Consider the following 13,723-nt stretch of genomic DNA (forward strand, 5'->3'; position numbering starts at 1 on the left):
CCCAGCTTCCTCGCTCTCTTGTTAAATAAACACCTCATGTTCTTTGGAACTCAGGTTGGGAAGAAACACAAGTGGGGGCAGTTACCTCTCCCTCTTGTTCCACCAGCAAAGCTATTTGCCTTGAAGCCGGAAGGTTCTCCCGGTTTCCCAGAATTTAAAAAAAAGTGGAAAACCAGGAAAAGGTAGGTTCCCTACGTTTCAAAGGACAATTCAGATGGGATTTAGCAAAGGGAGGTGAGAGGGCAGAGAGACGTCTCCAGGTCTGGGTCCTTCTTCACTCACTTCTCCAACCTCTTGCACCTGCAGGCCTGCCCTTGGAGCCTCTTTCCCAGAACTCAAAAACAAATCTGAGCACCAGTCAGTAAATGCGGGTCCCATGGTCTGCAGAGCTCCTCCAAACGAGGCACCCTTGTGACCGTGCTACGGCCCCTACATTCAACAATTAACTGAGCACATATTATGTGCCAGATACTGTTGTTGGCCCTGGGATCACAGCAGTGAACAAGCCACTCAGAGCCTGGCATGACACATGGAGAGTGAAACCATAACAAGGTGCCATCGAGGTTTTATCGCCTGGATGGACACGGAGTTCAGTGGAGATTGGGGTGGATTCGCAAGGTCTGCCATGGGTGTGGGAGGCGGATGCGTTAACAGGGACTCTAATATTCTGGATTATATCAAAGGGTGGGAGGTAAAAGGGAAAGGAAAGAGGGAGTTAGTATGTTTAAAGCACAACTGCACAATTCCTGGAAAGCCAGAGGAAGGAGAACGTGATTCTGCTTGGGGTGTAACCATACGAGACGCATGAAGCCAGCCCAGCTCAGAGAGAAGGACAAGCCTGGAGTCATGGGGGGAGAACCTGCATATTTTTGATCTGGAGACCCTCACCCGACCTGCTCTCAGCCCATGAGATCTGGTGGGCTGACCCCACCTCCTACTTCCAAGGGTGAGCTTGTGAAGCCAGGCTTGCTGCCACAATCAGTTCATTGACAGGAACATGACCCAAGTCTGGACAGTGAGAATGACGACTGGAACTTTTGCCAAAAATATTGGGAAAGACAAAGGCTCTTTCTCTACTGAGATTATGGCTATCCTGGGAGGAGGTAAGCCTGGAGCAGCTAAAGGACACCTCTAGGAGAATGGACCCAACACAGCAATACCTGGGACCCAGAATTGGAGAGAAAGAAACCGAGTCCCAGTGACATCTCTCAGCACCTGGATCGAGCCATGCCTGAAGTACGACCCTCGGCTTTTCAGTAACGGGAGTCAATAAACATTCTTTTGCTTGTTGCTTGCTTTAGCTTGAACTGATTTCTGCCACTTGCGATCATAAGAAACCAGATGCATATGCTGCCTAGAATTTACTGTGCACTTTTACGCAAAGTCCCTTTATATCTGATTCTCAGCCTCTCAGCCCAGAAGAAAAATGGGAGGGGAGTGGTGCAGATGAAATGACATCTGAGGTCCCCTGCAGTGCTACTTTACAAAGGTTAGGACTAAACTCCCCACCCACCTACCCCCATAGTGCCTAGATGTTGAAATCAACCCTTCTCCAAGCTAAGCCTGCATCCGATTTGCCTAGAGGACTTAGTAAAACACGGATTGTTGGACCCATCCCCATCGAGGCTGAGTCAGCAGGGCTGGCCTGGGGCCCAAGATTCTGCTTTTCTAACCAGGAGAGCCCCGTGCTGCTGGACCAGAGACCATATTTCCAGCAGCAAGATGGCAAGTCTCTGCCCTATTCCTCCCAGTTCCTGAGGGCAGGTGCCTGGTGCAAAAATAAATCCCCAGCCAGGCGGGAGACCACAGTACTTCTCTCCTCCAAGCAGGCCCCCGATTAAGGAAAACACCTGCATGGTTTCAAGGATGAACCCATCTTTAAACAACTAAAGCACCAGGTCCCAGCTTACGCCCACCCCAGCCAACCCTCCCAGCCAGCCCTGTCCACCCTGGAATTTGTCTAAACAGTGGGGGAAGCTGTAGGAGAGTGCCTCGGTGCCTCCTTGGCCTCCAAAAGGAGCTGTGAACACCCCCCCAATGGCTCCTCCATCCCAGGGCAGCACGTCAGCACCAAATCCCGCCACGGGCCTTGTCCTGACCCTGCCCTGTGGCTGCCCCGCTGTCAGCACTGCCTGGCTGCCAGCGTTCTCCCCTGATTTACATCCGACTTGGCTGCCTTGAAAAGCCTCCTGTGGCTTTTGGACCACGGACAATGTTCAGTAGAAAACGGCTTCCCCACAAGCATCCTTTCCAAGGTAGCCCTGGCCGAGAGGGCCTGGCTCGGCAGCGGCCCGGCTGTGTGACCCTGGGAAAGTTACCTGCCCTCTCTGGTTTTTTGTTTGTTTGTTTGCTTGTTTTAAATCTGCAAAGGGGGAACAACAGTATCTTTTGTGAGAACTCAAGATGACGCTTAGAAAGCACAGGGCCTGGCTTAGAAAGCACAGTAGACATTCAATAGCTATTTTATCTCCTTTACAAAGTGTGTTTCCTGGCCCAGAAGTAGCAGCATTGTCTCAGAATTGGTAAGAAACAGACTTTTAAGCCTGCTGCAGTGGCAGAAGCATTTTAACAAGATTCCCAGATGATTGTACACGTTTTCAAGTCTGAGGATCACTGGGATATGTCATTATTATTATTGTTGCTGTTAAAGTGTTCCGAGTCAGAGACAAGATGTAGCCAAACAATCCCCGGAGCGGGCTGCTCCCAGCCTCTGCAGCCAGGGCCTGGAGTAATGACAAGCCAGAGGTCGGGGTAATAAAATGTCAAGAGAGGGAACACAAAATTCTCTGGTATCTCTCAACTTGCAAACTGATGGCCAGCCCCTCTACAGCTCAGGAGAGGGGCAGGACCCACCACGCCAGATGTGACTGTAATCAGACGTAAGGAGCTGTTACCCATCCCCAGGCTCAGCCACAGCCAGCCCAGGGAACAAAACACATTGAAAATAACATGTCAGATTTGAGGTGTTTGGAAGTGTCTGGCTGCCTCTGAAGCAAGGGGTCTGGTTTTGGAGCAAGCACCTTGGAGTTTCAAAGGAGAAGCTGGCACAGGCCCTGCCCTCGAAGGTGGGCAGTGATCTAGAGATGTCCTCCAGCCTGGTGCATGGGGTGTTCCCCCATGGCACATCTTACGGTGCGGGGGCCACTCAGATTTCACCTGCTCCAGCCTTGGACACCCCCACACCCCAACATGCACCCTGTGTAAGTGATAGAGGTCGGCACCAAAAACTAATCCATAAATTCAGCACACCCTGAGCGTGAATACAGAACTAGAACTCGCCTCCCATTCAAGGGGCTGTTGATTCAAGTCCACGAATCACTATCTCATACGTTGCACTTAGCTCTGTTGAATGAACTAGAGCAGCAATTGGGGCTCCATGTTTGTGGGACACTACACTTAGCCAGACCCGGCCTCGTGTCATTGGTATGGATGCCCACCCTGCCTGGCCACTCCTGGGGTCCAATGACCCCCAGACCAAAGCTGGATAAGAATGGACACTGATTGAACGGTTAGCTGCGCCAGGCCCTGCTGCGCACTGAGCAAACAAGCAGCCATCCTCCGTTCCTCCTTCCCATCTCTCCCTCCAGCCACCCGTTCGGGGTGTCGATGAATGCCAAGCACCTTCCCTGAGACTGGGCAAGACAGGCCAACTCTCTGCCCTCAAGGAGGCCAACTCTGGGGAAGTGGGGAGACAACAAATAAATACACTGAACAGAGAAGGCCTCACCGGAAAAGTGATGTCTGAGCAAAAGGCCTGAAAGAGGTGAGTGAGCCACGTGAGGCCCTGGGAGCAGGGAAGTCGAGGCAGAAGGCAAAGCCAGTGCAAAGGCCCTGAGGCAGAAGGGCATCTGGCATGTTTAAGGAACAGGAGGACACTGGAGGGTCCGAAGTAGGGCAATCTTATTTTAATGACACCCACGTCAGGGATAGAGTAACTGGGGATCAGTGTGGGCATTAGGCTTGCCCCTAGTGAGGCAGGGATGGAGCTCAGGGCTCCTGACTCCTAGTGCCAGGCCACTGCTCCACCTGCCTAAGGGTGCACGTTGCAATAACTGTAGGGTCAGGCCATGACATCACTGAACAAGTGGCTTGCGGGTGGACACCACCCTGGGGGGGCCCAGGCCCCATCCGAGGAGGCGGCTGTTCCCCAATAACATCGACAGCTGCTGGGTGGGAAGGAAGTCCCAGGGCTCTTTGTCTTCCCACTGTGTCCAGGGAAACCAGATGACCAGATGCACATGCCAATAGAAACACACACCCCCAAAACCCCACATTTTAAAAACATTGGCTCAAATTTATAAATCTCTGTGTGGACAACACAAAACATGCTTGTGGACCTGAGTTGCCTCTGGAGGTTGTTCTGCAGTGACTGATACAGTTTTTTCCAGGTCTGGGATATGGTGCTTTAAAAAAAGGCCACCTTCCCCTGGTGAGAAGAGGATGATAACGAAATAAACTGTGCCCAGGACTTGTGGAAATGGGTGGGCAGGTTTGGGTTTTTCTTTTCTTTTCTTTTTTTAAGGTCTGTTCTAATTTATGTTCTTCTACCAATGGTGGAAGAAATACTGACATTGTTCCCAGAGGAAATGTTTCTTTCTAAAAGCTTGTTGCTATAGCTCTGCTCAGAACAGGAACTCCAGTCCCCAAATCTGGGAGCTTCCTTTCAGACTGAGGGCTAAGACATCTTGAAAAACAAACAGGAAGACAACTGCCTCCTTGAAGGGGACCCACAGGGCAGCACCTCACGTGGTGACAGTGACGGTGTGCATTCCCAGGACAGAGAGAAGGAAAGTTCTTCTTTCCTTTACTCAGCAGGTATTTCCTCCACACATGAGGCAGAGCCAGGCCACCCTCCGTGGTTAGGAAACCGAGGACCAGAGAGGGGAAGGGGCTTGCCTAGGACACAGAGCATGCCAGAAGCCAAGGACAATCAAACCCTGGTGGATGGAGGGATGGATGGATGGGTGGGTGGAGGGATGGATGGGTAGATGGGTAGATGGAAGGATAGATGAGTGGATGAATGGGTGATGGAGGGAAGGATGGGTGGATGGAGGGATGGGTGGATGGAGAGATGGATGTGTGGATGGATGCGTGGAAGGATGGATGGGTGAAATGGATGAATGGATGGATGGAGGGATGGATGGGTGAATGGATGGGTGAATGGATGGAGAGATGGATGGGTACATGGGTAGATGGAAGGATAGATGAGTGGATGAATGGGTGGATGGAGGGATGGGTACATGGAGGAGAGATGGATGGATGGGTGGGTGGATGGATGGAGGGATGGATGGGTGAATGGATGAAAGGATGGATGGATGTGTGGATGGGTGGATGAAAAGGAGGGAGGGAGGGAAGATGGATGGATGGATGGACGGATGGATGGATGTATGGAGAGATGGATGGGTGGATGGGTAGATGAGTAGATGGAGGGATGGAGGGAGGGAGGGAGGGAGAAAGGGAGGGACAGATGGATGGATGGGTGGATGGCTGGGTGGATAGAGGGAGGGAGGATGGATGGATGGGTGGGTGGGTGGACAGATGGAAGGATGCATGGGTGAATGGATGGAGAGATGGATGGGTGGATGGGTAGATGGAGGGATAGATGAATGGATGGATGGATGAATAGAGGGAAGGATGGGGGAAGGGGGATGGGTAGATGGGGGAATGGATGGATGGGTGGACAGATGGAGGGATGGATGGGTGAATGGATGAAGGGATGGATGGATGGGTGGATGGGTGGATGAATGGAGGGAGGGAGGGAAGATGGATGGATGGATGGACGGATGGATGGATGTATGGAGAGATGGATGGGTGGATGGGTAGATGAGTAGATGGAGGGATGGAGGGAGGGAGGGAGGGAGGGAGAGAGAGGGAGAAAGGGAGGGATGGATGGGTGGGTAGACAGATGGAAGGATGGATGGGTGAATGGATGGAGGATGGATGGGTGGATGGAGAAATGGATGGGTAGATGGGTAGATGGGTAGATGGAAGGATAGATGAGTGGATGGATGAATGGAGGGAGGGATGGATGGGTGGATGCAGGGATGGATAGTGGATAAGTGGATATAATTTTCAAGCCTGGATTCACCCAACTATTAAAACTACAGGTGCTCATTTTGGATAGAGGGAGTCAAATGCTCTTTACTTGTGCACCAGCCTCTGTGTTGTCTGCTGAAACATCAGTCCTTCCCCTGGAGGTGTCCTAAGTCAAGGTGGATAGATATAAGGTAAGACCACAAAGCTCTGAGCTTGAGCCAGAGAAAGGGCTATGGGGGCTCAGAGTAGGGAGAAAGTAAGTCCACTGTAATTCAGGTAATATTTTTGAGGGCTTACAATGTACCAGGCACTGGTAAAGGGCTCAAGGGAAGCTTCAAGGAGCAGGTAGCCTCGAGCTGGCCTTCAAAGAGTGGGATAAGGAGAGACGAGAGGATGGGGTTTGGAGGCTGAGGAAACTGCATGGCCAGGGATGGGCAAACCCACTGCTCAGCCTAGGAGGGGAAACCAGACACACCCGAAGGGGAGAGGAAAGAAGCTCTGGTAGAAGGCGGTAAACACTGGCCAGGAGCCAGATCATGAGGGGCCTCGAATGCCATGCTAAGCAGTTAGGACTTGATTTCAAAAAGCACTAGGGAGCCATAGAAGGCTTCTGAGCAGGAGAGTAGCCTACTCAGAGTTGGTCCCTTGAAGACAGAGAAGGTGCCCAGGAGGCATAGGGGTGGTAAGGAAGATGTTGCCTTGAGCTGAGGTGACACGCAAGCTGGAGAGGAGATACCAGGTTCCATGAAGTGACGGAATGTCTTTGAAGCCATGAGCCTCCATCAGGGCCGAGCAGCCTTTATCTCCAGGCTCGGAGGGGGCCAAGAAGGACCCGAGGCGAGCAGAACCAGGGTGAGAACTCAGCTCTCCTGCCTTCCAGCCCAGGCCCACTCAGACACCCATTTATGGGAGGAGGGAGCGGGAGGACATCCCTTGGCCCCAGGGACAGCAGTACTCTCCCCCTCCACGTCGTTATTCCACAGTGACCAGAGCGGCTCACCATGTCCCGGGCCCCAGGTGCGTGATTCTGGGGATGTCTCAGGAATAGCGAAGCCCCAAGGGATCTCTCCAATCGTTAGAGCTTTGTTCTCTCCCCCATTTTCCCCATTAACTGTGATAAAATCAGGGTCTGAGAGCATCGGGAGGGATTGCCACAAATTTGTCCTTAAATGCACCTCTGGGAAAGGGGAGCTTTACATAATCCCTGAATCAGTCGTAGGGTGGAATTGGGGAAGAACAATTTCTGAACAATGTTTTTATGGCTCTGAATTGTTCTGTGCCTCTCTGGGGAACTCAACACTCTTTGGAGTGGGTGGGATTACCGAGGTCCCAAAGATCCCAAACTCCCCTGCAGCTGGGGGGCTCTCCCTCTGCCCTTCCGCTGCATTCTGAGCCTGGAGGTTTGCTTGGCCTTGGCATAAACCCCCTGGGATTGCTGCTTAATCTCCTCCAGATACAGATCTTCTCTCCCTACTCTCCATGAAAACTGAGAATTACTTTCACTGAGGGGTCATTTTATTTATGTCTCCCTGTCCTTCCTGCCCTGCGTGCTTGACACACAGTAAATGATCAAGAAACATTTACAGAAGCACAGATGAGCTTTGCTGTCAGGTGGACTCTGGTTCAAATTCTCTTTTCTAGTTGTGTGAGCTAGGGCAGGTTGCTTCTCTGAGCCTTGATGAGCTCGCTTATCAGATGGAGGTCACAACCCTAGCTCACAAGGCAGGTGCAAGGGTTAGATACAGAAAGGGAGAGAATATGTGGATGCTCCATAAATATCAGGTCCATCCCTTCTCTGAATGCTGAATGGGCCCAGGAGGTTCCTTTGCCCACCCTCCAATGCAAGTTCAAAGTCACTGGCAGGGAGTGTTTCCTTCGATGAGCTGGCAGAACTCCAGGGTGATTAAGACAAACCAGATCAGCTCAGCAGATTCTGAACACAGATGCTCAGAATGGCCCTGCAGAGCTGTACATTCTGACACACTAGCAGGTTCGCAATGGTCTACCGTGGTTTGAACAGAGCAAGCTTGCTAACCAAGAATAGTGCAACACAGTCTGTTAAAAACAAAAACAGAATTACAGCTAGCCGGTGGAACAGATCCAAAATAACCCCTGGGTCAAGGAGGAAATCAAAACAAAGAGGAAATAAATACTGATTTAGAAGGTAATAAAAGAAAGAAAGGAATATGTTTCCATACAGAAACTGAGGGATACAGTTAAAGCTGTAAGTAGAGGAAAACATATAGCCTTAAAGGTCTTCATGATGATAATGACAGATGACAGACAGAAGGATGGATGGATAAATAGGTAACTAGATGGTGCACTGAATGGGGGAAAAGACTTGGCAGGTCAGGGAAAACTTCACTTCTTCCTTTATCCAGTTTCATCTTGCCTAAGGCATATTGTTTTTATAATTAAAAAGAGTCATCTGGCAGATTCTTATAAAGTTAAATATACATCTACCCTATGACCCAGCAGCAACACTGTTAGAGGATTTAAAAAAAAAAAAAATTTGTACAAGAATGTTCATAAAAGCTTTATTCGTTGTAGCCCCCAAGTGGAAACAATGCCAATGTCCACCAACAGGAAAAGGGATAAACGAATGTGGAACATCCATACAACAGACTACTACTCAGCAATAAAAAGGAACTAACTATTGGTATTTTCAACAGCAAGGATAGCTGGCAAAAATGTTAGGCAGAGGAAAAGAAGCCAGACACAAAAGATCACGCGGTCCAATTCCATTTACAAGCTCCAGGTTTGGCCAAACTAAATCAGGAAGTGGTTCCCCTCTGGGAGGTGAGGGCACAAAACTTGCTGGGGTTCTGGACAGATACATCTGTATAATCTATGGATATATAAACTTGCCAAAATGCATCAGACTGTAACATAATCTTTGCATTTCACAGCACGTAAATTAGATCTTCATTTAAAAATAACGTGGTTTTTTTTTAAGCATGTGGGAAACTTTGGAAGAAGCAGATTCCCAGGCCTCCGGAAATTCCGATTCAGGATGTCTAGGTGGGGCCTGGGAATCTGAATTTGCTTTTTAAAAACAGCACCTAAATCCTCCCCCCACCCACCAGATAATTCTGATGCCTGAACCAACAAACACGGTTGATCAGCCCCCAACTCTGCCAGTGCCCCCCTCCCCTCCCCACCAGCATCTTTTTATTGTTTTGGGTGGGTGGGTGGGTAGTTGCATGTTGGTTTTTACAAGAGAGTTAGTTGGCCAAGCCCCGTGGAGCTTTAGATGCAGAGCAGCCACGTCTGACTCACTCCCTACCCTGGAACCCCCACCCTTAGCATCAGCCTTAGCTCAGGTTCCCAAAGGAAGCCCCCAACGAGGAGAGGTAGGAAGGGACACCCCACAGCCCTGACCAAGTCAGAGCAACTCACCCTAAGGATGCTGGGGCTGCGTGCTCCTGGAGAGGAATTAATGGCCTGTGTAGCGTACCTGTTAAACAGCATGCCCAGGCTGTCACCCCGTGCTGATGGGGTGAGACACACTGGCACAGAAAATGCTTCGTCCCCTGCCCAGCAGTGGCCCAGCCACCCTCTGTCTCCTGGACCCCAGCTTGGTTCCTCGTATCACCATCAGGGGCTCTCCTGGCCTCCAGGTGTGCCTGGCTGGCTCCCCCACTATTGTCCCCAAACCCAGTCTCATCCTTTTTCAAATCCCCGCTGCCTTCCAGATAGAGCCCAAGCCCGGTTACCCAGCATTCAAGGCCCTTGGACTTCTGGTTCCTGTCAAACGCAGCCCTGGTGGGACCCTGGGGGACCTGTTCTAGAAACCCGTTTGGCTATATATGCCTCCGTACCTTTGTACCTGCAGGGCCCCGTGCCTGGAATGCCAGTCCATCCCATTTCTCCACCCACAGAAAATGCCAACTCCAGCATCACCTCTCTTAGGAGGCGCTCCTGCTACTACCCACCATCAGAGCACATTCAGTTACTCCTTGAGTCTTTTTCATAGCATCCCAAGGACAACTGCCACACGGTCCTATTTCTCCTGGGGCTTGGAGCTCCTCGAAAGCGCAACACTCTACCTCAAATCCAGTGTCTGCCCTGAAATGACCGCAGCCAAGGTTTATTAACCAACCACACAGGGCACATTAAAAAGAGCTCTCATTCCCGCTCAAAGGCCACGCTGCACTTTTCCCCCAGAACCCATAAATCCAAACAAACGCTTCAGCCTAGACAAGTTGGCAAATGTGAAGGAGTGACACACAGCCCCAGAGAATCTGACTTTTGCTACTGAGCTTCTGCAGGAGTGCGGGGATCAGCCCTGCCAGCTGGGGTGACCCCAGGGCTCCAGGCCAGCCCCACTTCCCAGTGCCTCCTGCTGCCACTGAGCTGCATTCCGGACGATCCTTGAAATTTATTTCTCAACTCTTTCCTATATAGAGGAATGCGTTCAACAACTCACAAACATCGTATCATTCCAGGACCTTTGGAAAGACTTTCAGAGAAGTACAGCTCCCCAATCCTACGACAGATGGACAGGTGGGCAAGTTGGGGTTAGAAAATAAGGTCCCCAGAGCCCAAACTGCGTATCTGTTGGGGGTGGGAGGTTGGGAGGCTGCAGCCTGCCGAGATTATGGCAGGAGGCAGGAGGGCTCCCCAAAAAGACAGAGAGAAGCGAGGATGAATAGCGAGGGACAGGAAGGAGGTGCCCACATGCTCTCCCTCCAGCCCTGAGGACCTGGGAACCTTTGTCCCTTGTTTTCGCCAGACCCTGATCCAATCCCAACCCCCAAGGACGTCCAGTGACCAAAGTTCCAATGGAACCAAAATTCAGCTGGTCGAGGGAAAGCCTTTTGAATCCCAATCCCGCCGCTAACAAATCAGAGGCTCTCAGTCTGCCAGTCTATAAAATGGGCACTATCCACCAGGATGTCCGGAATCTACAAAGCAGACGTGACCCAATCGCGGCAGGGTGAGGTGTGGGAGACGGGGCAAGGGAGGTCGACAGCAGCAGTGCCACAGATCAGCACAAGGGTATCCCCGAAGGACAAAGGCTCCCCAGTGCACGCTGGCACTTGCCACATACCACAGTGACCCAGGACCTCGTGACACCTTTTAATCAGCAGCCCCGCGGCCCAGCCCAGCTTTGCAGCTTACCACCGGCTTATTCAGCCTCATCTCCCTCAATCCCCTCAAGGACACAATGAGGCAGGTGGTGGCACCCTTGCAAGGCCAGAGATGAAAGCCAAGGTTTGGAGAGGCCAAGAGGACGCTCCCAAGGTCACCAGCCAATTAAGGCAGAGGAACGGTTCTTGAACTTGGCTCCCTGGGGCCAAGCTCCTGCCTCGCAGTCCCTGGCTCACCCTGCAACCAGACTCTGTTCTGCCCATTTTGCAGAGAAGGAAACTGAGGCCCCAAAGCGGTTGCCCAAGGTTAGCTGGGGGCTGAGCCAGGCTTAAACCTTCCCAAGTCCCTCTGCCAATCCCACCCTATAGTAGGTTCTCAGGCAGCGCTCTCAATTCCTCCCTCTCTCCTACCAACACCATCCTGATGAAATTCCTTCCCCCACCTCCACCCTAACCCCCTCAGGCCCACACCCACCCCCCTTAGATGACTGACTCCATGGCGGAAGGAGGCAGGCAGTTGCTAAGCACTCACCCGCTCCCGAGCGCGCTCATAAAAATAAACTCCTTCTGGCGGGGAGGCTCTGGATGAGATCCCCTCCCTTCCAGCCAACAAAAAAATTAAAAAGAAATTTAAAGAAGATCTCTTCTGTGACATTTATTTGAAAGCCAGCAGAGCCAAAGCGGGGGCCAATTTACCGAAGTCCAATCAGAGCCACGCGCCACTAAACCTCAGCCCGCAGGCCCTCTGTTCAAGCGTCTGGGTGGTCACTGAGCTGATTTATTCCCCCGAGCCAGGAAATGGGGGCCCAGGCTGCCGCCCAAGGCTTTGGGGCTGGTCGTGGGTGGGGGAGGCTGGGATCTGGCAAAGGCCCGGAGGTGACCAAAATAGTCAAGCCAGTGGCCCTGCCCAACACACACCTCCCTCCGCATGCCCAGGAAGGCCACACGCACGTCCCCCTCCCCCCACCCTAATCCAGGCTGAAGTCTGGATTTGGGGATGTGTGCCCCCATCCCACCTCGGCCCGGGCTGTAGGAGGAGGTCCTGGGATTCACAGGCCATGGCTTCCCTGGTGGGAGGCGTAATGAGAACCTCCTGCCCAAAAGGGGAACCTGCAGAAGGAAGGGGGAAAGTCTGTGGAGGATGTGCCCTGTTGGCTCTGCCTGCAGCTCATCTGCCCCCCACCCACCTCTGGGGGGCACCTTCTGAACCTGGGACCCTGGGAGCCTCGGTCCCGCCACTCGAGACTGCTGGAAGCTAGCACTGCCACCTGCACGCCACACGCATCCGTCGGAGAGATGCTGCCAGATCCTTTCTCCCCAGTCAGTGCCTTTCCTGCCCTGCAGAACCAGCTCTGGCCCTTCAGCCTTCTTGGCACCGGGGGACACTCCCTTGGGTACAGCTGAGGGCACACAAGGGCCCACAGCCAGGGAACCTGGAGACACAACCATTCTCAGGAACATTCAGACACACCCCGGCACACATCGGAAGACAGAGAGACACCGCTCCAATCAGGTATCAGGACACATGCGGATCCCACCGGTACACCTGGACACAGAGACACAGTCCAGGGTACAAACAGCAGACACACACTGGAACCGCCGAGCGCACACCGCTGGGGATAGATATGGAGAAACAGCCACACTCAGAGACACAGAGACCTACACAGGGACACGGACACACACACACACCTGCCGCCTGCGCTAGAAGCGCGAGCCCTTGCGCCTGGGGAAACAATAACAGCCAGCCCGCCCTCGGTGGTGAAAGGGGAGCCAGAATGCGGGGCACTCGGCAGCGAGGAGCCCCGGACTAGCCGGAACGCAGAGGAGGCTCGCGGCGCGGGGATGGGGAGGGGGCTCCGGGCAGCCGGGCTGCGCCGTCTCCGCGCGCCCGGCTCCCCGCGCCGTCTCTCCGGGTTACCTGGGGTGGCCGCCGCGCTCCCCGCGCTGCGCTCAGCCGTACTCGGTTCCACTCGCCGGGGGCCGTCCGCGCGCTGGAGCTCTGGCCCCGCGGGCTCCGCGCTCCTGTTCCACTTGGCTCGGCCTCTGGGCTCACGGTTCTCCGGGCTGGGCGCTGGCAACGGCTCGGGGCTGAAGCCAGGGGCCGAGGCTCGGAGCTGCCGGCGGCGCGGAAGAAGCGGTAATTTATAAGCGGCTTCTTCCTGACCTCGCGTATCTGTTGTCTGAGGAGGCAGCTCTCAGCATCACCCATCCTGCTGGGTGGAAAAATACCAGCTCGGCCGGGCCGGGGGCGGGGCGGGGCGGGGGGCCGGGGCGGGCCCGGGGGCGGGGCCTGGGTGCCCAGCCCCGCCCCAAGCGCGGACTCACACACGCACGCACACAATACTCACAAGCATACACACACGCACACACACACATGCACGCACGCGCGCACTGGCTCGGACGCACAAAGAGCCCGGGCACGCCGAGCGCGCGCGCACACACCCTCACCCCTCGCGGGGAATACTCGGGCCACTGCTTACCCCATTAGCTCTCTGGGTTTTGCAAGGAAACGTTCCTCCCCCACTTCCCAAACGCTGGGGTCAAGGGATACAGAGCCGTCTTCAGCTCCCCTCCTGCCTTCCAGTAAAGAGCCA

The 13,723-nt window shown here is 53.3% G+C and overlaps 1 protein-coding gene across 2 annotated transcripts in view; it reads right to left on the reverse strand.

The window, feature by feature from the left end:
• SLC6A6 (solute carrier family 6 member 6) overlaps positions 1-13,334 on the reverse strand; it is an 83,728-nt gene extending 70,394 nt beyond the window's left edge. For both annotated transcript variants that reach the window (XM_037802613.1, XM_037802616.1), the window contains exon 1: positions 13,048-13,334. The gene's annotated coding sequence lies outside the window, so the exon portion shown is untranslated. The remainder of the gene's footprint in view (positions 1-13,047) is intronic.
• Positions 13,335-13,723: the final 389 nt, after the last annotated feature.

The sequence above is a fragment of the Choloepus didactylus genome, chromosome 1 (assembly GCF_015220235.1).
Source record: "Choloepus didactylus isolate mChoDid1 chromosome 1, mChoDid1.pri, whole genome shotgun sequence".
NCBI lineage: Eukaryota > Metazoa > Chordata > Mammalia > Pilosa > Megalonychidae > Choloepus > Choloepus didactylus.